The sequence below is a fragment of the Macrotis lagotis genome, chromosome 4, assembly GCF_037893015.1.
Source record: "Macrotis lagotis isolate mMagLag1 chromosome 4, bilby.v1.9.chrom.fasta, whole genome shotgun sequence".
Classification (NCBI taxonomy): domain Eukaryota; kingdom Metazoa; phylum Chordata; class Mammalia; order Peramelemorphia; family Peramelidae; genus Macrotis; species Macrotis lagotis.
In genome coordinates this window covers 118,279,639-118,304,326 of record NC_133661.1, presented here as the reverse complement: position 1 = coordinate 118,304,326, position 24,688 = coordinate 118,279,639, and the positions used below count along the sequence as shown (strand labels likewise).

Sequence of the window (24,688 nt, the reverse complement as noted above, 5' to 3'; positions counted from 1 at the left end):
TGTGGTTCTCTTCTGTTTTAAGAAGTTACAAAATTTCAAACACCACTTAACCTATCAAGAGTTCTGGCTTCTTGCTGTCTAAAATGAAAGGTTTGGATGAGATAATCTTTAAACAATTAGATAATATTTAAACAATTTCTCCTTGTGCTGGATCACGTTAATCTTTAGGAACCCAGCAGAATTTCAGTTCAACTGTATTACTGCAGAGTGTATCTGAATTCCCCTCCAACATTAAAACATATTAAAACATATTTCTTGAATTGTTAATTATCAAATACTAGAGAGGACAGTATGCTAGTTACCCTCTATATCTCTCTAAAAATAATGACCCAGAAATTCTCTATTACAATTGAAACCCACCCCAATTTGGTCAACAGTGATTTATGAAATGCTGATTATATAGTCACAGAGCATTGTGCAAAGTGCTGGTACATGTGCAAAAAAAAAATTCTGCTTCACAGGAGTAAGGGTTTGAAACAAGCTGACAAATGACTACAATAGAAAAGAGAACAGAAAAGCTAATGAAGACATACAATTAAATTGTTAGGAATCCAAAGAGAGGAGACAGACAACTGCTTCATGGAACAAGAAAGGTAGAGGCAGCACGTAGCCTATTCTTTGATTGAAAGGTTGAAAAGATAGACAAAATTCTGACTGACTGTCAAGACTTAAAACAAAAGGCATTCTAGGTAAAAGGAACACCCTGTTGTCTAATCTGGCTGCAACAAAGAAAGAAATGAGTGACAGAAAGGTGTCTTGTCACAGGAAAAGTCTGGTTAAAATCTGGATTTGAGTAGGAATGAGGAACCACTGATGCAGATAGATAATGAAAGAGCATAATTAAACCAGATTAATATGGAAGGAGTAGGTACAATAGATTGGAGCAAAAAAAGAAACCAGAACAGGGTTATCATTTAAGAGGCTAAGAAAACAGTTCTAGTAAGAGGTAATAACCTGAATTAGAATGGTAGCAGTGGGATAGAAGGGAGAGGGCAGATGGAAGAGGTTCTGGAATCATAAGTAAGATTCGGTGACTCATTAGATAATAATAGCTGACATTTAACTAGAACATTGAAATTTTAAAGTATTGTACAAACATTGTTTCTTTTGCTTAGTACAACACATAAAATGTCAACTATAAACAATGTGTATATATATATATATGAGATTCAGGAGAAAAAGAAGCAGGAGAAAGCAAAGATGACTGATGTTCCTAAGCCCTGGTTCCTCAAACAATGACTAAAAGACAGAAATTAAGACTTCTGGAGGAAAGGATACTATTAGGAGGTAAGATGATGCTGAACTATATGACATCTAAGGCTCTTCCAGTTATAACTACTTTGGTCAATATGAGTTAGAGGGATCATTCCTATGAGACAAAGATGATAAAGAAAAAAAAATCTCCATTAAGTACAATCATGTGGTTAGGTTATCATCAATAATCTAATCTTCTTGACATCAAAAGAATTAGGTAATAAGCATAATTAAGACAAGGATTAAAACAAGGTGAGTAGTACTTTACCTATTTCTTCTCACTTATAATCTGTTTGTCCTTGAAGATTTCAAGTAGACTATCTGGTTTTGGAACCTCTGTAGGTATTCAAAAACAAATATTTACCAAGTAACACAACACACTGTTTTAGGTGCTGAGGATAAAAGACAAAGACAACATTCCTCTCTAATGGAGTTTACATTCTATTGGGGAATATAATATGCAGAGATAAGTAAACACAAAGAAAGGTTCAGAGGGATATAGCAATGGAAAATGTGGAGGGATCAGGAATGGCCTCATAGGGAACAACTGAGAAGAGCCTTGAAGGGTGCGAGCTAAGGATGCTAAGATGAAAAGAAGCATGCATTCCAGATAAGGGGGCCATCTATGCAAAGGCATGGGAATAGGAGAGGGAAAGCTGCAGGCCAATCTGACAGGAATGTACAATGTTCTAATGGGAGAAACAGGAAATGACTAATAAAGGTGGTACGGGCACATTGTAAGAAGGTTTTGAACATCAGGCTGATGACTTTATAGTTTATCCTAGAAACAGGAAGAAGACACTGAATTTTGATTAGAGAAGTAATACAGTCAATCTTTATTTTAAGAATATCTACTTGGCAGCTATGTGAAAGGAATAGGAGGAAGCAGGAAGACCAATGCAATCTCACCTAGTCCAAATATATTCTGGCTTGACTTGGCAGATCTTTAGTTTACTTAGACCAGCAATTTATGACCTGTGACTTGGACCATGTCCTCTTATTCTTAAAAATCATTAATATCTAACTATCATATTTAGAGGTCCATCTAGTCTAAATACTCATGAATGCAAAAATAATTTTTACCATAACCTCATCCCTAGGAGACACTTAAACATCTTCTTGAACATTTTCAGTGTCAGGAAGTATACATCATTTCCCACTATTTGATGGATATAACTATAAAAATGTTAATTCTTATGATGGGAAGAAAACATCCTCTTTTAATCTTTTACCTATTGGTTCTAATTTTGCTTCTTGAAAGAAGGCAAATTCTACATGAGTCTTTCAGAGACCTAAAGGCATGACCAACAAAGTGTTTGGCCTACACTAAGTGCTAAAAAAAATGTTTTTTTCCCCTTCATTAATTCAATTTACTACCAAAACCCTCCAACAAAAAACACTTCTAATTCCTTCAGTCATTCCTCATATTACATGGCTTCTAGACCATTTCTACCATTGTTGTGGCACTCAACCAGAAGCACTATCTCTTAAGTATTGCCTCCAAAACAATAGTGTATTCTAAATATGGTCATACCAGAATCATTACTTCTTATGCTCTGCACACTATATTAGTATTAAGGATTACAGTATGTACTTTAGCAGTCACTAGACTCATGTTAAGCTTGTGATCTCTATGCTTAGTACTTTTTGATCTATATTCCACACCAACCTCAATTTTCAATCCTTCAACTTTCAAATTCTACTTCTGCTAATCATTCTTGGCAAGACCACCCAGTCTCTTATTTCACATGGTCACTGATACTATCCTGGTTCAGACTATTACCTTATTCATTTCATATACAGATGAGTGTTATGTCTTGCTAAGTAACTCATGTGAAAAAAAATTTATTTGAAGGGTCCATAGAAATCATCATTTTAAGGCCACAGAGATGGAGGGTAATCCAAGATCATTTAACATCTAGCCAAGGGTTCCTCTCCTCCTATCTTTCTTAGAACTCTACCTTTATTTTGCCATTCTTTGCTATTCAACACATTCTTTGGAAATATTCTATCTAGAATCTGCCATTCTATCTTCTTGCCAGGTTCTCTTCCACAGGCCTCCATTGAGATGGCACATTCGCTGTATTCTAAACGCTTTGTAAATCTTTGCCTTCTTATTAAAATTTTTTAATTTTATATTTATAGGGAAGTTCACCTGGTAAAGGCAGCAAACAAAAAAAAAATTGACCTTACAAATAGAAAACACACAACAAAGAATAATTTGATTTGAAGGCTGAGCATCTGCTGCAGTGGCAGTTGTTAATCTTACTAACTTGAGCTCAGGGCTAGACATCTGAGAGCAAAATACACTTTCTGAGTTATCTCCTTCCAAATCTAACTTGCCTCGGTATCTACTGTACACTAAACAGGGATCTTGCAGGTAGACTCAAGAAAACAAAGTTCAAAATATTCTAGAAAAGAAAGACAAGAGGAACTTACTAAAAGAGTACAATGGAAGATTAGTTGAATGTAAGTTTTAAAAATTCTTTAGGTGCTCTGTATATCATATCATTAAAACCTCCATTTTTCAGAGCAAAGCTGTCTAATTCTTCATAAATCAACAGGAAAAAACTAAGGAAATTTGAATTTGAAGTTCTGTTTCAGACTAGTCAATTTTGTGCTTGCTTCATTTGACAGTTTATGACCTTATTATCAAGGGGAAAAATAATTCTTTCCCATAAGAGTCTGTGTCGAAACACTGTTTAGGGCACATGTCATTATTATTAGTTGGACAGATCAGTCCCTGCACTATTAAACACATCACACTATTGCTCCACAAATATGTCATTCTCCTTGCAGATGTCACTCAGCGATAAGAAGCATGAAGTGCCAATCACACAGAAGCATCTATGTGTGGTGGAGCAGTGATGGAGGAAATTTAATAAGAGAGGTTCAGAGAATGGTCCAGCAAAATGATTTTCTTTAAATCTAAGTGTACAACTAAGTATTTAACCAGTTTTGCATATTATGACTGGATTTACGATAGACCCTTGTGTTCCTATATTTGTTAACAGAATCAATTGGCAGTTGGTGCACTTTCTTGGGGAGTTATTAAAAGCCAACATTAAAATAAAAATTCAAAGCAGAATTCCCTGAAACTGGGAAGACATCAGGAACTCTGCCCAAAAAAACAACAAAAGACTACCTTATTAGAAAGCAAAGTATTACTGCAGTTCACATTATTAAAAGAGGGCTTACTAATTCTAAAAGTCCCTGTTGCTGAGCATGGTACCTTCCCTAAGGATTCTCTCTTCTTTGTTCCCAACATTAGAGAGAACTCCTTCTTAATTAAATTCTGATTCCTCATATCCCCAGTCCAAGATCACTATAATTTTTGTTCTTGGCTTCCAAAGATGATTTACCTTCCAAATATAAGCCTTCATTTTTCTCTTCCCAGTTTGGTTCTCCTTTTTGCAGTGATAGAAGCCCAAAGGAATGTCAATTAGAAAGGGCCTTAGAACTTCAACCCTTTTTACAGATGAGAAAACTAAGGTTTCATGAAGTTAAATGACTTACCACAGGGTACAGAGGTTGCAATCAATAGATTCCGTTAAATGATCTAATATCAAATCTAGGATTCTTTCTACCATGTAGCCTCCCCTTCAAAAATTGTGGTCTCTCAAATTTATTTTAATAATTGAGCTATAGCAATTCTATCTACAGAAGTTTTGCCTAATACTTTGTATAGAATATTAGGATGTGCATATGAGAATAGTTCCAAGGAATTTTATGGCTGAAGAATATTTGGAGAAAATTTAATTCTATATCCCAATTCAATTCAGCAGAATTTAATAAACATGTATTAAATCCTGACTTTCTCATAAAATATATATTTATATATAACACATACATATAAACATATATTTGTGTAAAATACATGTATATATGTAGACAGAAAAAGAAAAATGCCAGTCTTATCATCTTTTTCTAAGAAAAATGAAACAAGTACACTTACAGTAGTAAAGTATGAAGTATATTACATAAAAGAGAGAAAATATTAACAATGGGAGACAACCAAAAAAACCTCCAGTAGCCAGGAATGATAAAAGGCAGAGATATGGAGTCAAAAGACAGAAATATACCTTCAAGGAAAAATTAGCATATAGTTTGACTGGAATGGAGAAGAATGATAAAGGACTAGATGATAAGTGAAAAGCAGACTGAGGGCTTTAAATAACCTTTCAAGTTTTTAAAGGCAACAGGGAAACATCAAAGATTTTTCAAAACAGTCAAATATTTGTTTTAGAAATATCAATTTGATAACTTTGTGGAGGATGACTGAGAAGCTGAGAGACCAACTAGGAAGCTGCAGAAACAATTCAGGTAAGAGGCAATGAAGGCCTGAACTAGGGTGGAGGTTGTTTGAATAAAGACAAGGAAAACAGATGCAAGAAATGTGGAATTAGAATTGAAAAGCCTTGAAAAGTTAATGAATATATAAGGGAGAAGGTGAAGAGTGGAGAATTACTCCAAGGCTGTTATCTGAGTGAAAGAAAAGGTACTTATGTCCTTAACATAAAAAAGTGAGGCTTAGGAATGGGTTTGAGAAGAAAGAACATCAGTTCCATTTGCATATACTGAGCTTGGGTTGACTATTGAACACCTAAGTGGAGATGTCCAGCAGGGAATTGTTGTATGTTAGGAAAGAAATTCAGATTGGATTTACAGATCTTGGATTCATCTGCATAAAGAAGCCACAGCAGCTGATGAGATCACCAAGGGAGAGAACATAAAGAGAACTGGCCTAGGCAGTGTCTTGGAGAATTGCCCACATTTGTGGGTGGGAGAAAGGTGATAATCCATCAAAGGGCATTCCAAATGGAGGAGTCACAGATGGTACAAGCAAAACCAAGAGAGAATAGTGTCAAGGAAGTAAAAGAAGGAGAGTGACTGAGGGGAACCTTGCTACTGCTATTGGGATTAGTTGACAGTGATGTCAGGCAGAATGAGAACTAAAAAAAAAAAATCTTCTGGATTATACAACTAAGAAATCACTGGTAAATTGTAAAGAGAATTTTTAATTGAATGAATCAATCAAAAAACTGATTGATCAGAGTTGAGAAGAGAATAGGAGATGAGGAACCAGAGGCAACAAGTATATAGTATTATAAGACTCTATCTGAGAAAGGGAAGTTAGCTTGAGGATCAAGGGAAGGTTCATCTTAACTATCGGGTTAGTTAAGCAACTTAGAATTGAGTGTAAAAGAGATGGAAGTGAATAGAAAATAGGATAATTAATACGCTTTTTTTTAGGTTTTTTTTTTTGGCAAGGCAAATGGGGTTAAGTGGATTGCCCAAGGCCACACAGCTAGGTAATTATAAAATGTCTGAGACCGCATTTGAACCCAGGTACTCCTGACTCCAAGGCCGGTGCTTAACCCACTACGCCACCTAGCTGCCCAAGATGGGATAATTAAAGACACAAACTCAGAGGAGAATAGAGAACTTAACTTTTCCAGAGGAAGGGCTCCCCCCTTTTCAGAGATTAATGCAAAGGAGGAAAAAATAAAATGATGAAGAGCAGTTCTGAAGTGAAGAATAGAGAAAAGGGAAGTGGTGCCAGAGTATTTTCTGAGCAAAGTAAGAAGCAAAGTTCTCTGCTGAAGAAAGAGGGCAAGAAAGCCCAAAAAATAGAAAACATTTAAGAATTAATCAAAAGAAAAGAAAACATTATCACAAAGAAGGAAAGGACCAGTTGAAATTAGATAATACACTTGGATATAGTAGTTCCATTACATGAATTTCATTCTATGAATAGTTAAGTTAATCATAGGATAGAGACTAAAGAGAAGATGTGTTTCAGGGTGGAAGGGACAATGATAATCAACAACTGATTGGGCAGTGCTATTCCATTCTGATTTCTGTTTTCACTATAAAGATCAATGACCTTTACACTGGAAATGACAACAAAAATGAATAACAGGAAGTTGATGCTCAAGATATATCAGAAGAAAGAGTCCAGGTAGGTGCTCTTAATGAATCCAAATCCAAATGAAATACATCCATAGTTATGGGGTTATGGAATGTGATGCTATGACATCAAAATGAATTGGATTTTGGTGAAGGGATGCTGTGCAAAGTCACCATGCTTACTTTCTCCTCAGAACCACCTGTGTCCAGTGGCTATAAATGGATCAAAATGATTGGAGATGGCCCTGGATGTAGTGAGACCTTCGACTTTTTTTTAAAAAAGATTTTGAGTTTTACAATTTTCCCCCTGATCTTACTTCCCTCCCCCTCCCCCCCCCAGAAGGCAATTTGTCAGTCTTTACATTGTTTCCATGAGACCTTAGGCTTTTTAAGCTAGGTTATTTAATAAGTCTTGGTCTTACTGAGACAATGCCCACTTAATGATTAAGGTTAGGTAAGAAAGAAATGAGAGAGACTGATTTCTTGCATTGTCAAAAAACAACAAAAAAAAGGAAAATGGAAGAGGTACAACGATTATTTGCCAAATGCTTGCTATTCACCAGCCCTCTGCTAAGTGCTGAAGATACAAATAAATGCAAACAGTGGCTGCCCAAATAAAGCTCACATTCTAATGGAAGAGACAGCACACAGATACAAACAGGGTAAATTGTGGTTATTTCCAAAGGAAGAAACCAGCATTTAAGGGATAAAGAAGTCTTTTTTACAGAAGGTGGAATTTTAGCTGAGTATCAGAAAGAGTCAAGAAAGCCGGAAGGCAGAGGTAAAGGAGAACATTCCAGAATTAGGGGGCAGCCAGTGAAAGTGTTACATAGGAGAAATAGCAAGGAGAATAGTATTAAAAAAGAATTTCTGAAAAGGATGTGGAGGTTTTAGTGGTCTGCAAAGTCATTATGAAGCAGAAGGGTGGCACAAGGGATATAATGGACCTGGAGTCAGCTGAATGGAAATACAGGTTCAGATTCTTCTCACTACCTGTGTGACCCTGACCATGTCTTCTAACCTCAGGTTGCCTCAGTTTCCTCCTTTGTAAAGTAGAGATAATAAAAGCACTTACTTCCCAGAAGTGTGTGAAAATAAAATGAGATGTTTATAAAGGGCTTTGTAAACTTTACAAATACTAGCTCTCAGGACCCTGATGACAAGGATTACTCATGTAGCAGTGTGATGTAGCAGTCCAAAAGGCTAAATACATTAAAAGGGGTATAACCTCCAAAAATAGGGAAGTGATAGTTGTCATATACTCTGCCTTCAAGAGACCTCATCTGGAGATCTTTAGTTTGGGGTACCAGTATTAAGAACATTGAGAAGCTGCAGAGAAAGATAACCAAACTGCTGAAAATTTTTGTTTTATTTGGTTGAAGAAACTGGTGTTTATCATGGAAAAGACTCAAAGCAATGATATGTCTTCAGGTATATGAAAGACTCTTCTATGGAAGAAGGATTAGAACTGTTCTGTTTATTCCTTGGGATACAACCAGGAAAAAGTTACTAATATTTATAACTGCCCAAAAGTAGAATGGCTCTCCTTAAGGAGAGACTATGGAAGTCTTGAAGCAGATGCTGGACAATCACATGCTGAGTATATTACAGTGAAGACTACTCTAAGGTATGAATTGGACTGGAAGAAGAGGAAAGAGCAGACTAACTAGAGAATTCAGTAAGCACAGGAGAGGAGTAAAAATAAGGTCAGGTTTAAAGAAAGAAATGTTAGAATTCTTGAGAATATTATGAATGATGCTGAAATAAAAAAATGTTCATTTGTGAGTGAGGCTAACATGTAATGAAGATGCAGTTCATGGAGTTGAAAAGTGATAAATTAGAAGGCCAAGAGATTTGAGGAGACATCGACATGTATACTGAAATTCCCAAGGATTGGGGTGGATAGACTTCCCACGTGCAAAATTCCTAGATAAGGAAAAATAACCTGGGTGCTGTAAGATGCATAAACCAGATGATTTAATTGGATGGAATCAATCTCAAATAAGGAGATGCTGCTCAATGATAGTGCTGTGTATTGTTCTTCCTTGAATGCTGTGTTGTGTGAGAGAAAGGGCTTTAGAAGATTAGAGAGGATGGCCAAGGATGTACATGTTTTATGTTATGGAATATGTCATTTTTATTAAGTACAAACTTGAATGGTTATGAAATGAAAATAACTATGACAAATGTAAGTTTAAAATTAAATAAAGGTGGGGTGGCTAGGTGGCACAGTGGATGGAGCACTGGCCCTGGAGTCAGGAGTACCTGAGTTCAAATCTGGTCTCAGACACTTAATAATTACCTAGATGTATGGCCTTGGGCAAGCCACTTAATCCCATTGCTTAGCAAAAACTTAAAAAAAAATTAAAGGTCCAAAGGGGCATAATGGTGAAGGAGAGGATTTTGATGAGATCTTGGGAGAGGAAGAACTGAGGTGGATGAGAATGAGAGAACATCAGACAGATCATAAACTAAAAAATGGTGCACTTGGTACAGGAGGCACACTAATAAAAGTTTATCTATCAGTTCACCGAGAAAAAAATGTACACATGACACAATTTTTAAGTTTAATCTGCATTATTAATCTTTTCTGTGTACTCTCAAGTCTAAACAATCAACAGAACAAACCCAGATTTGTAACATATGTTGATCTGAGTTGTAAACCTGCACAATGAACATTTAACTTCCGGCTCTCCCCTGAACTGGTATGAGTTGTCTCTAACATACCTCTGTCTTGGAGTCAGCCAAGACCTCAGTTGGAATGCTGCCTCTTTAAGATCTATTCCAAACTTCCTCTATCATACTACAGAAACCTCTTCTTCAGAGAGCTAACTCTAAATCATCCATTAGAAGTACCTCCTACCCTGGCAACTTCCTCTTTGATTGGACAGCTGATCCTAGAACTTACATTAACTGAGAGGGCCCAGGCCTGCCAAGGTTCATTCTCTTCTACCAGACTCTTGGATCAGTATCTTCTTTATCCCCCTTCCCAATGCAGTGTTATGCGTTATCTTCCTCCATTATAATGTAACCTCTTGAAGGTAAATAATCTATTATTTGTATTCCCAGCTAGCACAAGGCCTGGAATATAGAGGCACTTGACACATTTCTTGATGGACAGAATGTGCTTCATACACTTTCTAGTTGTGTGACCTTAGACAATTCACTTAACCTCTCTCCAACTCAGTGCTTCATGTAAGATGGGGAAAGATAAAAGCATCAATCTCGTGAGATAGTTGTGAGGATCAAATTAGGAAAATCTATGTAAGTGTTTTGTGAACATTACCAGTTATTCCTCCAACTCTAACATTTGATAATGGGAAGCAGAAGAAGGTAATTTTGAGCTAAGCAGCCGGAATTCAGAAGTAAATTCAGAAATAAAAAGAGGAGGTAGCAGGAGTTTATTGGGAATTAGTAATTTTGACCAAGTATCCCACTCTTTGGAGTCATCAGTTTGTTCTTTCTTGTACACTAGAGAAGAAGGATGGGAGGTTTCTGAATGAGAAAATTTTAGTAATGGAACTCCTAAGGGCCCGACTGAAGATATCCTGAAAATGGGTCATGTAGTATTTACTTATATGCCACTTATATGATAAAATATAATCTGCTTGTGAGCAAGGACTGTTTTGTTTTTTTTTTTTATCTTTTTATCTTCCCTTACCCTTTTCCTACTTACTGCCCTGCTAGAAGTGACCCTTTCTCCCCAAAACAGGCTTCTCCCATGTACTTAGATCGTTTCAACTTGCAATACTCTATGTACATGCCTTTTCCCAGACCCATCAGGCTGTAAGATTCTTTTTTTTTTTGCAAGGCAAATGGGGTTAAGTGGCTTGCCCAAGGCCACACAGCTAGGTAATTATAAAGTGTCTGAGACCGGATTTGAACCCAGGTACTCCTGACTCCAAGGCCAGTGCTTTATCCACTATGCCACCTAGCCGCCCCTAGACTGTAAGATTCTTAAAAGTAACGTGATGGTTGTCCTTTTTTTACTGAACCCCCAAAGTCCAATACAAAATCTTACATTGGTAATTTTATAAAGATATTTGCTGATATTTCAAACAGAAGCGTCTTGGTATAGAGACAAAGGTAATGGGCTGAAATTTGAGATTTGGATTCTTATCTTTTCCATTACCATATAAAGTTAATTAACTTCTTAACATCCATACACTTCAGACTGTGTATCTATAAAGTCTAGATCAAGGGTTTTCAAAAAATAGATACTGAGAGCCTATCAGGGGGTCTGTGAAATTAAAATTATTTTCAGAATAATGCTAAGAAATTATTTGTTTAAACCAGGGACAATTTTGGGGTATCTGCAATGGAGAGTACCATCTGTATCCAGAGAAAGAATTGTGGAGTTTGTACAAAGACCAAAGATTATTACCTTTAATTAAAAAAAAAGTTATCTTATGTAATTTTGCTATCCCTTATGTTTTATTTTTTTCCTTAGGGATATGATTTCTCTCTCAACACATTCAATTTAGATCAATGTATAGCATGGAAATAATGAAAAAACTAACAGACTGCCTTCTGTGGGGTGGGGGGAGGGAAATGAGATTGGGGAAAAATTGCAAAATACAAAAATAAATAAAATTTAAAAAATTGTTTATTAAAATATTCCTCCTTTAATCAACTACATATCTGTGTGAAACCAGAGTTTCTTCATGTACTCCAATGAAAATAACTAATTGCAACAGATTGAAATTAGAGGCAGATATGAGAATCTAACTGTATTCTATTAATTAAGTAAAAAAACTTGGAAAAATATGCAAAATAATGCCACTCTTCTCATTAATTTTTTAAAATAGTTATTTTCTATAAATGTGTTATTTATGTTAACATGTTAGTTTTATTATTTTAAAATAAATTAATACTTTAAAATATACCAGCTTTAATTTTTTCAACATTTTAAAATTATTTTTTATTTTGTTAAATGTTTCCCAAGTACATGTAAAAAAATTTTAAATTATTTTAATCATTTTTTAAAAATTTGAGTTTCAAATTCTTTCCCCTCTTTCTGCATCAACTCCCTCCTTGAGAAGGCAAACAATTTATATTGATTATACATGCAAAGTCATAAAAAGACATTTCCATATCAATCATATTCCAGCTTTAATTTTTAATATGGAAAATTATCAATAGATAAATTTACATAAACAAAAGCTCTTTGGAGTCCTTAATAATTTTTAAAAGTATAAAGGGGTACTGGGAACAAAATGCTTGAGAACTACTCACTGGTCTAGATAATCTCATCCAGGTCAAATCATCTAAAAATTGAAGAGAATTTGGAAACAACTAGAAAAAAAGAAAACATACTGGGTAGGCAGAAAAACATTTATTCTTAAGTTTCTCAAATGATATGGGAAGCAAGCAGTCATGAAGCCAAAATCTGTATAATTCTAAATAAAGAAACAATATTTAAAAAGGAGAGCTTCCTCACTAATGGATCTTGGGAAACCAACAGCATAGGTTTAACAATCAGTCCATTGTATAGTTAATGAGGAGGTCTCAATTCCTTTCATCCATGAAGCATGTGGAGCAAACACCTCATGGAAATGAAACAAGCTAATTTGTCTCCATGAATCCCCCAATTCAAAGGTCTCTCAGAAACAAAGCAGTTCTGGCTAGTTTTCTGCTGACTAAACAAAGTGCTCCATAAACCTGGGATCATGTATCGTCCACAAGCAACAGCCAAAAGCTGGGCTGCTTCCACTTGAGAGCTAACTAAAAACATTAAAAAAAAAATTCAACCAGAGTGTCAGCTCCTTTTCAGTGGGTTAGAAATCTGAACATCTGAGTTTAAAATAGGGTATAAAAGCAAAGCCCGGATAACCTTACACTCCCACAAAAGAAGAGCCCTGTCATACTGGATTACCTTAATGTCTTTATCAGCTGTGAAGTAATGCCTGTAATGGGATAGTCTATTCTCCTAGAACGCTATAAGCTGGCACTGGGGGTGGAGGAACTGGGCACTGTTCTTTAATGTGTATTTGGGAAATGGCATGATTATGTAATTTAAGGGAAAAACACCCTGAACAATTAATCCCTGGTGAAAAACTTCTGCAAGTGTTATTTTCATAGAGAATAATAAAACTCAGTTAGGTGCTTACTTCTTAATGAAAATATTCTTAATATAACAAAAACAACAACTATGATGAAGCTTTCCCCACTTGTAATAGATAATTTTATTTACTAGTGTGCCCTTAAAAAAACTCAATTTTTTTTTAGGTTTTTGCAAGGCAAATGGGGTTAAATGGCTTGCCCAAGGCCACACAGCTAGGTAATTACTAAGTGTCTGAGTGGATTTGAACCCAGGTACTCCTGACTCCAAGGCCAGTGCTTTATCCAGCATGCCACCTAGCCGCCCCTAAAAAAACTCATCTTTAACCTGAAATACCATGTACATTTTGGACAATAACTACTTCTAATTCTCTTTTTCAAAATAATTTAATCATAATGAGGTTTATTTCTTTCCTCAGGGAGCATTTGACTGAGAGAGATCCTCTCCTCCAAGTGCCATGGGTTCCAGAGATCCTTATCTCAAGGCCATCGAGTCCATGTCATGGTCTTAATGAATTGGAAACAGGAATATTGCCCTGAGAAGGCAGCTAAAGATGACACTATGGTTTCGCCAGTTTGGGATCCAGTCACTCCATTCACAGTTCTCCTCAACTTTCTTAATGTCTCCCTGATCTCCATGGGCATGAGTTCAGGAATGAGGCTAGATTGAAATTATGTAACAAATGCATACAGATGAGCATGTGTAAAGTTCTTTAAATGTACATTTGAGAAATAAAAATTCTGGCATTAGATATTGGAAAGAACGATATGAGAAAGCGGGATAAAAATAATAATTCACATTTCCATAGCCCTAATAGATTTGCAAAGTGCTTTCCTCACAACTCACATGGGTAGTACAAAAAACTTATTTCCTGTTTTACAGAACCAGGTTCTGAGGTGATGTATGTAACTAGATATGCTACTGATGTTAACACAGTCTTTAGGTGTTTCAAAACACAAATCTCCCAACTTTTAGCACTTTGCTTTCTACTGTGAAGGCCACTGTACACTATAGCTGGGAGACAGTGGTAAACCTCTAAAAGATTAGTGTCCTAAAAGTATCCTGGTACAAAGGGAACAAAGTATGCAGGATGAAATGGAAGAGTGAAGATATAGGAAGAGGAGACCCTTAGGAATTCTTTATAAGGAAATGATCTTGTCCAGGAGATGAAGAATTCTGGTAGTCCTCAAAGAAAAATTCTAAAGAAACAATGTTACATTTCTATTTATAGAAGTCACTTGAGGTTTGGGTATCTTAAACTGGGTGGATGAAATATATTATTTTTTACTGCTCTGAGAATTACTTGTTTGCATTTTTAGGATCAACTTTAGAATTGAAAGAAGCTTTAGAAAATCAAGTTGAATTTCCTCATATTACAGATGAAAAAACTGAGGTCCACAATTAAATGTGCTGCCTTTATAGCCTGGATTAAAATCTTGGGTCTCTTGAATCTAAAGACAGTAGTCTGCACTATACAAATGGAATCCAGAAGTTCACTCAAATTATTTAGAAAATCAGACACATTTTTGTGGCTTGGTAGATAGATAGTTAGGCTTGAAGCCTCTCCTATTGCACCTGTCCTTTAAGGATAAAGGTATAGTGCTCTAGTGCTCTCAACCCATGATGAAGTGGTCATATCCCTCACATCCCAGTAAATCTAAACTCCTGTAGATCATTATCTAAACTCCAATTTCTCGCCCAAACTCCTAATTCCTCATTCCCAGTCCCCTCATCTCTCCCAGCTCAAAGTTTCACTGTAACTCTACCCAACCATTCACTGTGCCCTCTGGAATGTCTGTTTCACAAGACTTTATAGGTAGCAGCAGGAAATGAAGCAGTAGAGAGGGAAAGATTGAAAATAAAGTCAAAGAAGGGATAAGGGGGGGGGGCTATTTGTTAGAGGAGACTGGTACAAACAGTCCCATTTCATCCTGCCTCCTCCAACTAACTGTCCCCTCTATTATCCTTCATTTGAACTTTCCATTTCTACTAAACTAGTATCCTATATCTTTTCTTCTCTTTTCAGCTAAATTCCTTGAAAAACCTGTCTACAGCTGCTACCTGCACTTTCTCTCCTCTCTTCTTAACCCTATACAATCTGGTTTCTGACTATCGTTCTAGTGACATTACTCTAACCAAAGTTACTAAATAGTTACCAATGGCCTTTTCTTGGTTCTCATTCTTTACCTCTCTGCCACCTTCGACACTGTTTACTACTTCCTGCCCCACCCCAATTATCCTCTTCTCTCTAGGTTTTCAGGACACCACTCTCTTCAGACTTTCCCCCCCATCTATGTGGATACTCCTTCTATCTCTTTTACTAGATCCTTCTCCAGATCATGCTCTCTAACCTTAGGTGATGTTCTTCAGGGGTCTGCCCTCCTCCCTTTATACTTCACTTGGTGATCCATCTTGCCCCAATCTCTCTGCTGACTTCCAATCTCGCATTTCCAAATATCTTTCAGACATCTTGAACTGGATGTTCAAAAAGCATCTTAAACTTAGCATACCGAAAACAGAGCTCATTATCACTCTCCCTAAATCTCCACACACAGATTTTTTTCTGTTACTGTAGAGAATAATACCATCCTCCCAAACCCCCAGGTTCACAAATAGGAACAGGGATGTGAGGCCAGTGGGCAGCAGATGATGCACAGATGAACCATACCTCTGATTGCGAAGGGTTGAGCTCATACAATTTAAGTACTTGCCAGGTGTAAAGCTCAACCCTTCCCAATCAGAGGACCACAGGTCTTCCCACATGTCCCTTGTTTCCCTGCAATCTCTCATCTCCCATATCTAAGCTATTGCCAAGGCCTGCTAACTTCACCTTTGCAACATTTCTCAAATATTCTTCTTTTCTTCTCTGACCACTGCCACCAGTGCAGGCCCTCCTTAACTCAATTATTCCAAGAGTCTGTTTGGATGGAGGGGCTGGGGGAGATATGCCTGCCTCATTTTGTCCCCACTCTAATCCACCCTTTATTCATCCACTAAAGAGATTTTCCTAAAATTCAAGTCTGATCTTGTCACCCCCCTCTCCCCCACACTCAATAACTCTAGTGGATTCCTATTACCTCTAGATATTAATATAAAATGCTCTGTTTGCATTCAAAGGCATATAGAGCCTAGTCCCCTCTTACTTTCTTACACCTTACTTCAAGATACATACTCTGATTCAGTGACAATGGCCTCCTCGCTGTTCTGTGAACAAGACACTCCATCTCTTAGAATGGGATATATTCTCTGGCTATTCCCCTAAGTGGAGTACTCTCCCTCCCCAGCTCTGGCTTCCTCTAAAAGTCCCAATGGAAATGCCACCTTCTTAGGAAGTCTTCCCCAATCTTTCTTTCTTTCTTTTTTTTTAAAGGTTTTTGCTAGGCAATGGGGTTAAGTGGCTTGCCCAGGGCCACACAATTAAGTAATTATTAAGTGTCTGAGGTCGGATTTGAACTCAGGTACTCCTGACTCCAGGGCCAGGGCTCTATCCCCTGCACCACCTAGCCACCCTGCCCAATCTTTCTTAATTCTAGTATATTCCCCCTGTTATTTCCTATTAATACATAATTTTCTTTGTCTATACTGTTTGCTTGTTATCTCTTCATTAGACTAAATTCCTTGAGGGAAAGAACTGTTTTTTGTCTTATTTTTTTATCTTCCCCCAGAACTTACTGTATTCCTAGCATTTAATAAGTGTTTATTGAATGAATAAATAAATACCTGAGTTCAAATGTTCACTCTGACACTTTTGAGTCCTGTGACCTTAAGCAAGTCATTTAACCTCTTTGCCTCACTTTCCTTATCTATAAAATGGGGACAATAATGGCACTTACATTGCAAAGTTATGAGTATCAAATAAGTTATCTACGAAGCACTTTGCAAGTCTTAAAATTATGAAATATTAGCTATAATAAGTTATTATTATTTTTATAATGTTGAACAAAGTTTTCATGATTTTATAAGGTAAAATGATATAGTAGAAAGAGTATAAGATTTAAAGTCCAAGAAACTGAATTCCAGACCTGGTTTTGAAACCTAAGACCTATATGACCTTGGGCAAATCACTTATTCTCTCTGAGACTCAAGTTTCCTCATTTTTAAAATGATAGGGGGTTTGCCTTCAAAAGTCCATTCAATCTACAAATCTTTGAACCCATGAAGCTTTGAGATTGTTCAGAATCACTAAGTAGATATCATCCAGATCTACTGATTTGGTTTTTTTCAACTATTTGTTTATAAGTTTGTCTAGATTTAGAAAATTTTATCAGTATTTGGTCCAATGGTCTTACCTAATTCAAAACAAACAAAGACATAAATAATGTTTGGTAGTGTGAATACCCTGAATAGTTTTCTCAGTGAAGCCCCAAAGAAAGAATTCACTGAATCAGCCCTCATTTGCATTTTTCCATACATCATCTTTATCTTGATAATCAAATGGTCCTAACAGATTTTCATTAGCTCTCTTGCTTTTTAAGTACTTTAAACAAATTCTAAATGGTTTTGGAGTTCCCTGAAATGGTCTACTCAAATATTATTCATGACTAATTTTTCACTTTGTTAATTTTTCTGTTCTTCCTTTCTTGTAATGATTTCCTTACTTTCCTGGTTAGCAAGGTAGAGTTCTTTTGTGAGTATCTATTGATTTGTATCCTTGGTAAACATTTTTCTCAGTCTTTCTGTAGAAAATTTTTACTCATCAGGATTTCACTGAATTATTTACTTTATTAAGTATTTCTTCACTTTCTCCCCAAAGCTTCACTTGGCATATCTCCATTTTCCAAACCTCAATAATTGAGGCTTTTATTTGACTTCTATCAAATTGCATTAATTGGCTTGTGATATCCATTACACAAAGGTCCCCAAATAATAATTTCTGTACTACTTACATACAATATATACAAAACATTGTCAATCACAAGATTTTAGAACCTAAGAGATCATCTAGCCTAAATATCCTGAGTATACAGAAAATGAGGTCCAGAAAGTTAAAGTGTATCCCCTGGCCCATTAGCTATTCAGTGACAGGGTCAGGAGGAGAATCCACTTCTTGACCTTAGTTCATTACTATCTCTACCTGTTTGTTTTAACTAGAATACATAACCAAAAAATAATAAATACCAGTACACATTTCAGTGTATTCTTTTTTTCACTAGTCTTAATGACATTTAATACAACATGGAATTTTGCTGTCCCATAAAACTTATTAAATTAGGCCTCTGATCACACTGACTCACAAAAACTAGATCAAAATTGTAACAGGAGACCATGAATTGGGTCAGCTCAGCTCTAGCTAATTTTTTCAAAGTTATGCAGTGACATAATGCAGGAAGACATGGTATCCAAAGAGGTATTCAGTTGAGAACATTTTATTTGATGTTTACTGTGTAGTAGGATAATAGTTTTCAAAATCTTAATGTACTTTTATGTCAGAAAGATGAATAAGAAGGATTAACTTAAGCACAATGACATATGCTATGTAAATAAGGTTTCTTCTTCAAGCATCTTCCAAAAACTGTGATTTTGTATGTATTTTGAAAGCGAGGTGGGGAGGCAAAGGGGGGGGGGGGGAATGTGCTCCTCTACCAAAAAAATTCCACTCCACCCCAACACAGGCCCCAAAGAATGAACTCTGAATGCTATGCACACAAACAAGAGTAGCTAGGAAGAATGAAGAATTCTCTATGTTAAGAATAAAAGCAAGGATGAATTACACAGCCATTTCTCCTTAGTGAGGAAAAAACTGGAATAAGGGAAAAAAACTTAAAAAAAATTGTTTCTATATGATTCTGAGATAATCAAAGAACTAGGAATGGAGTCAATAAGCCAAAACAAAATGAGGGCTACAGAAATAAGAAGAGCTCCAGTAGAGAGAATCAATCTTGCCTCCCTCCAGGACTGATAGAACAGGTGAGAATTATTATAAGGAGTGGGCTTTTAAAAGAACGCAGTCTAATAAAAGATGACCATAAACAAGAGTCTAGGGGGGTGGGAAGGAAAGTCCAGATTTCCAGGCATTGGTGCAAAATAGTAAGACTGTCTGCCTGGTAGTTATGTTCTCCTGTAGAAAAGTCGTGGTTGCTTGCATTTTCACTCAGACAAGGAAGATCAGAAGAACTTTAGGGGATGCCTCAATTTTTACTACCCTGTACACCTTCAGGTTATGTTCTTTGTCTCAACTGATATAAAACTATATTTTTTATTTCTACAATATAATACCCAGCAGGAAAACTGCCAATTGACTGGCTGGCTTAGAGAAGTTAGTATGAATCGCTAGTGAGCTAGCTGATCGTCAGAGAGCTGGGAGGAGAAACTCAGTTTAACACGGGAGTGAGCACTTAAGAAGGTGAGAAGAAAGTAGCAGAGCAAGCTAAAATAATTTTAAAATTGCTTTCCTCTTATGTTGAAACTATTCTGTATCTTTTACATAAAACTTGGTCAGCAAAGTTACTTTCCTAAAAACCATTCATGTCTGACCCTAGCCCCTTCCTACTCACAAGGCTCCAAGGATTCCCTCTAACCCAAAGGCTTGATAGAAACTCTTGTTTGGCATTTGAAGTTCTTCCCCACTGAGCACAGTCTTCTCAAAGATTCCTCTCCTCCAGGCCAGCCCAATTCCTCTTGCTGTTTTTCTCATATACGACTCTAAATGCTTGTCCTCCCCATCTCTGCTTCCTCTGGTCACCTTTTACATAAGAGTTTTTGTCCCCCCCCCCCCCCAGTTCCCCTAGTTATTTGACTTCCCCACTCAAGAAGCTGTTTGTATGTATTCTATATATTCCTAGATCTGCACATGATGTGGTCACTCCTTCTGGAGGTTAGGGTCTCCTTCAGCTTTGCCTTGGGTTAAGCCTAGCAAAGCCCTTAATCCCAGTTAGCTGACTGATGACTCTAATTCTAATGTTTTTGTTCTGCAAGTAATGGTGGCACTTTTATGAAAGGCTTTGGAATAAACTGAGATTTTTGTGACTTTCAGCTCCAATGAGAGGTTAAGTTGCTGGGTAGCAAGGGGAATAATAATATTCAAGATTAGGTTCTGGAGGAAGGTTGCTTTTTGTTGTTGTTGCTTTAATCTCACAATTCTCAACACATACAACCACAAAAACATTCAGTTAAAGATGGAGGGATGGAAACATTTTCTAATGTCATAGAGTCCAAATTGAGCTGCATGTCAGACATCCTAGGTGGGGATAATTACTTTGCATTTCTTCATGATATATAGAAAACAAGGCACTTTAAAGCATTTTTTGAAAGGGATATAAAAGAAAAAAGTCTGTGTCTCCCCTACTCAAGTTTTTCTAAAAGAAAACAAAACAAACAAAAAGACAGATGTTATACAGTGAGAACACTGATTTAGAAAAAAGTAAATGAGAAATAATCAAAGAACTTTCACTATGAAATTCACAGCCAGCAGCTAAGAAACCATTTTTCCAAACTGCTATTTGGGTATTTTAATAAAAATTTTAAAAGATACCTAAGGTCAAAACAAAATATTCCCAGGTCTTTCAACTAAGTCGTGTTACTCTCTAGTCACCTCACAATCTACTTAGTTACTCTTAAGCTTATCAATGTTTTTCCTAAAATGTGATACCTGGAATAGATCATTTTAGTCCAAATGTGACATGATCAAGGAAGAGAACACTAGAACTATCACAACCCTGATTTTAGACACTAACTGAAGTCTAAAATTGCACTAGCTTTTGGGCATCATATTTTTGTCTCTTGTAAAACTTGTAGTTCGCTAAAATCCCTAGGTCTTTTTTTTTCACATAAATTGTTTTCAAAACATCTCTCCTTGAACAACATATTTTTTAATCCATATATATGCCTTTAGATTTGTCAATATATAGTTTCATCTTACTAGACATTTATTATTCTAAGTTATAATCTTTTGAGAGAACAATTATATCCTCTTGCTTGTTAACTAGTCCTCCCCAGATTATTATGATTTGCTAATATGCTGTCTATACAAATCACTTAAATGGATCTCAGCATGAAATTCAAATTTCCTCCACTCTGGCTATTTTTCTGAGAGGTGGAGAAAAGATAGTAATTTATCCCATAAAAACTTACCTATTCCCTTTAATGGATGACATTTGGAATACAAATCAAATGTAGAAAAATTTTTCTCAACAGCTGCTTCATTACATTCTTAGCAAAGCAGAGCTCTCCATTTCTACTTTAATCTTTGCCTGTAACTAGTCAATTGTTGAAAAAAAGTGCTGGACCACAAGTAAGAAATATAGATTCTAATAACATCTACTCCTGGGCAAGTCAAAGGATACTGCCAATATCTTCTCCAATAATCTCAGCAAAGAAATGGCCATCACTGGATGGGATTCCACAGATCAGTCAAATAAGGATGTGGTATGGTACCCAAGAAAGAACAGTGATTCCATAAAACAGAAACAATAAATAAATTATTTAGGAAAGGGACTTCCTAATTGATAAAAACTGCTGGAAAATTATAGTCTGTCAGAAATCATATTTAAAGCAAAACCTTATGATGATATTTTACAATACCTTCTAAGGATTATTGTGAACTTAACTCAAGATCACGTTATTAAAAAAATTAGAAAGGAGAATATCATATTATCATATATATATGTGTGTGTGTGTGTGTGTGTGTGTGTGTGTGTGTCAGACATATATATCTATATGTCTGACACACACACATATATATCTGATAACAACAGGTAAGACATGAATTCTGGACCAAACAAAGAATGTAGGCAGACCATTAAAAAAGATAAAATAGCTAACTTTAATTGCATTAAATTTAAGTTTCTGTACAACTAAAAATAACATGTTTAGGATTAAAAAGGATGGTAACCGAATACTAAAATAAATTCTTTGGATCCAAATTTATCTGATAAGAAGTTGGCATTATATTTATACACATACACATATAAATATATTTATGTATGTATATGTCCATTTAAAAAAACATTCCAAAAGATAAGTAAAGCACAGAAATAGTTGTTAAAAGAATTGCAAACCATTTACAATCACATGAAAGAATGTTCCAAATCACTAATAAGAAATAAATAAATGAAAAAGCAACTGAAGTTTTATCTCAAACACTGCAAATTATCAAAATGATAAAAGATGGGAATAATCAATACTAAGGGGAATGCAGGAAGAGAGTCACACTAGTGCATTGATGGTAGAATTGTGAATCAGCAAAACCATTTTGGAATTATGCATCAAAATGACTATAATCTCTATACCATTTTGACCCAAAGATTTCATTACTGTCAGTGAGTCTGAGATATTCTCTTCCTATACAAAAGATCAACCACCTAATTTAGGGGTATACAGAATATACAGAATTACAGGAAGTAAAGGATCTGAAAAGATTATCTCTGAGATCCCCTTTATTCAATCCTAAGAACTAGATGAAGTTGTGTCATGGTGATAATCAAAACTTTAATAATCACTCTTCAATTAATATTTTCAAGAATTTTTTAGGGTACATATCAAGTCAAATCAATAAACACTTATTAAAAGAAAAGCAAAATCCATTTTTGCCTTTAAGCAGATCCCATCCTAAAAAGGGAGACATGAAAACAACCATGGACATATAGACTATGTACCAAGTAAATTGGAGGCAATTTCAGAAGGAAGGAATCCAATTGTGTTGGATTCTTTTTTTAGGATTAGTATAAATTATAGAGCTTTCCCCCCTCTACTATCTCTCCAAGATTTTGGGAAATCAAATAAAATGGTTTAATCAGACCCTAATTACTCCTCCCATTTTTTTTTAAATCAGTAACTTAGTTAATATATTATTGTCAAGGATCACAACTATGAATATTGTGAAATTCACTGCATGGAGAACATGAAATTAATGGATTACTTTATTTAATGCTACTACTATTGGACCAGAATGCAATGTTTTTAGAGCAGTAGTTCTCAAATTCTTGTTTCTCAAGTTTCATTCTTAAAAACTAATAAAGTGTCTTCAAAGAGTTCTTTTTAATGTGGGTTATATTTGTCAATACTTTCCAAATATATTAGTAGTATTTTAAAAATAGTTTTGACCTCACAGTCCCCATGGAGGACCCCTTTGAGAACCATATTTTAGAGGAATCAAATGATGACATTAGACTATCCCCCCATCTTCTTACCTGACTCAACAGCCTTTGGTTCTATTTCCTCCTTTATCTCTATTTCACATAAAGAGGCTTTGCCAAGGTTAAACCTTCTATATGCACAACAGATCCTTTTCTATCCCATCTTTTCCAGATCATTGGCCCTTCTATCATTCCTATCTCCAATCTCTTCCTAATACTAGCAACTTCTCTACCACCTAAAACATGCCCATTTCTTCGAATCCTCAAAAAATGAACAGCCATCCCAGCTATATACTGGTCCTAAATCTCACTTTTTCTTTTATGGCTAAATTCTACTTCCTTTTCTTTCACTTTCTTCTTAACTTTTCAAAGTCAGATTTTCAACATCATCATTCAACTGAAACTGATCTCTCCAAAATTATCAAAATTGCTTAATTACCAAATTTAATAGCACCCCTCATTCCTCATCATTCTTGACTGACATGCAGTCTCTAACACTCTCAATTATGCTCTTTTTCAAATTTCCCTAACTTCTTGTTCTCCCTCTAAATGTCTAACCACTCCTTCTCACTCTACTTTGCTAGATCTTTAAGTCACAATCACTAACAGTGCATGACCCACCAAGGTTCTGTCCTGAGCCCTCTCCTTTTCACCTGCTGTACTACTTCACTAGACCATATCATCACCACCCACAATTTCAAATATTATCTCTATGCAGATGATTCCCAGATCTATCGAGCCCTGAATCTCTTCTGACTCCAAAACTCACACCTCCAACTGTCTATTCATCATAGACAGCTTAAATTCAGCATGTCTAAAACTGAGTTGTTTATGTTTGTCCACAAACCCTTGTCATTTCTGAGCTTTGTTGTTCATGAGTACAGATGCCAAAATCTTAAGTTTTGGGGAAAAAATTATTAGATCATTTGGTAGAGAATGAGTTGAAATTAGGTGTAATTCCCTTTCCCTAGATTTTGGAAGACAGGAACCCCAAATATACCAATATACCTAGTTAAGAGATTTTTGCCAAAAGGGCAGTCTGAAAGCAAGGCAGATTGAGATAGCTTGAGATATGAGCAACTATAAACATCCAACAAGATTTGAAAACACAAGGGCAACCAAAACAGAAGCTTGGAATAGACCCTTCAGAAGTTCCTGCATAGAATAACCAAAACAAGAATGCTAGATCTGGGGCTAAAGGAACAGAATCAAAGGAACAGAAAATACCTTTTAGCCATCTCTGGCATTCCTAGAGATTTACTGGGATTCAAGCAATATTCCAGTGTTGATAATCTTTAATTCCATAAGGTTCCTTAAACAGTATAATAATTTTCCCCAAACAGTGAAAGTCATTTCCACCACAACTTCCCTATTATTGCTGAGGGTACCA

The 24,688-nt window shown here is 35.9% G+C and overlaps 1 protein-coding gene and 1 long non-coding RNA gene across 4 annotated transcripts in view; one reads left to right on the top strand and one right to left on the bottom strand.

The window, feature by feature from the left end:
* Positions 1 to 24,688, bottom strand: part of EFL1 (elongation factor like GTPase 1) — a 202,547-nt gene that overhangs the window by 73,820 nt on the left and 104,039 nt on the right. The window lies entirely within an intron of this gene.
* Positions 460 to 13,964, top strand: LOC141521430 (uncharacterized). 2 transcript variants are annotated; one of them, XR_012477939.1, is made up of 5 exons: positions 460 to 593; positions 1,116 to 1,287; positions 5,501 to 5,577; positions 7,133 to 7,216; positions 13,644 to 13,964. It is a non-coding gene; the product is annotated as an uncharacterized LOC141521430 (long non-coding RNA). The 2 variants fall into 2 exon arrangements; XR_012477938.1 differs by lacking the exon at positions 460 to 593 and having other exon boundaries at positions 1,072 to 1,287.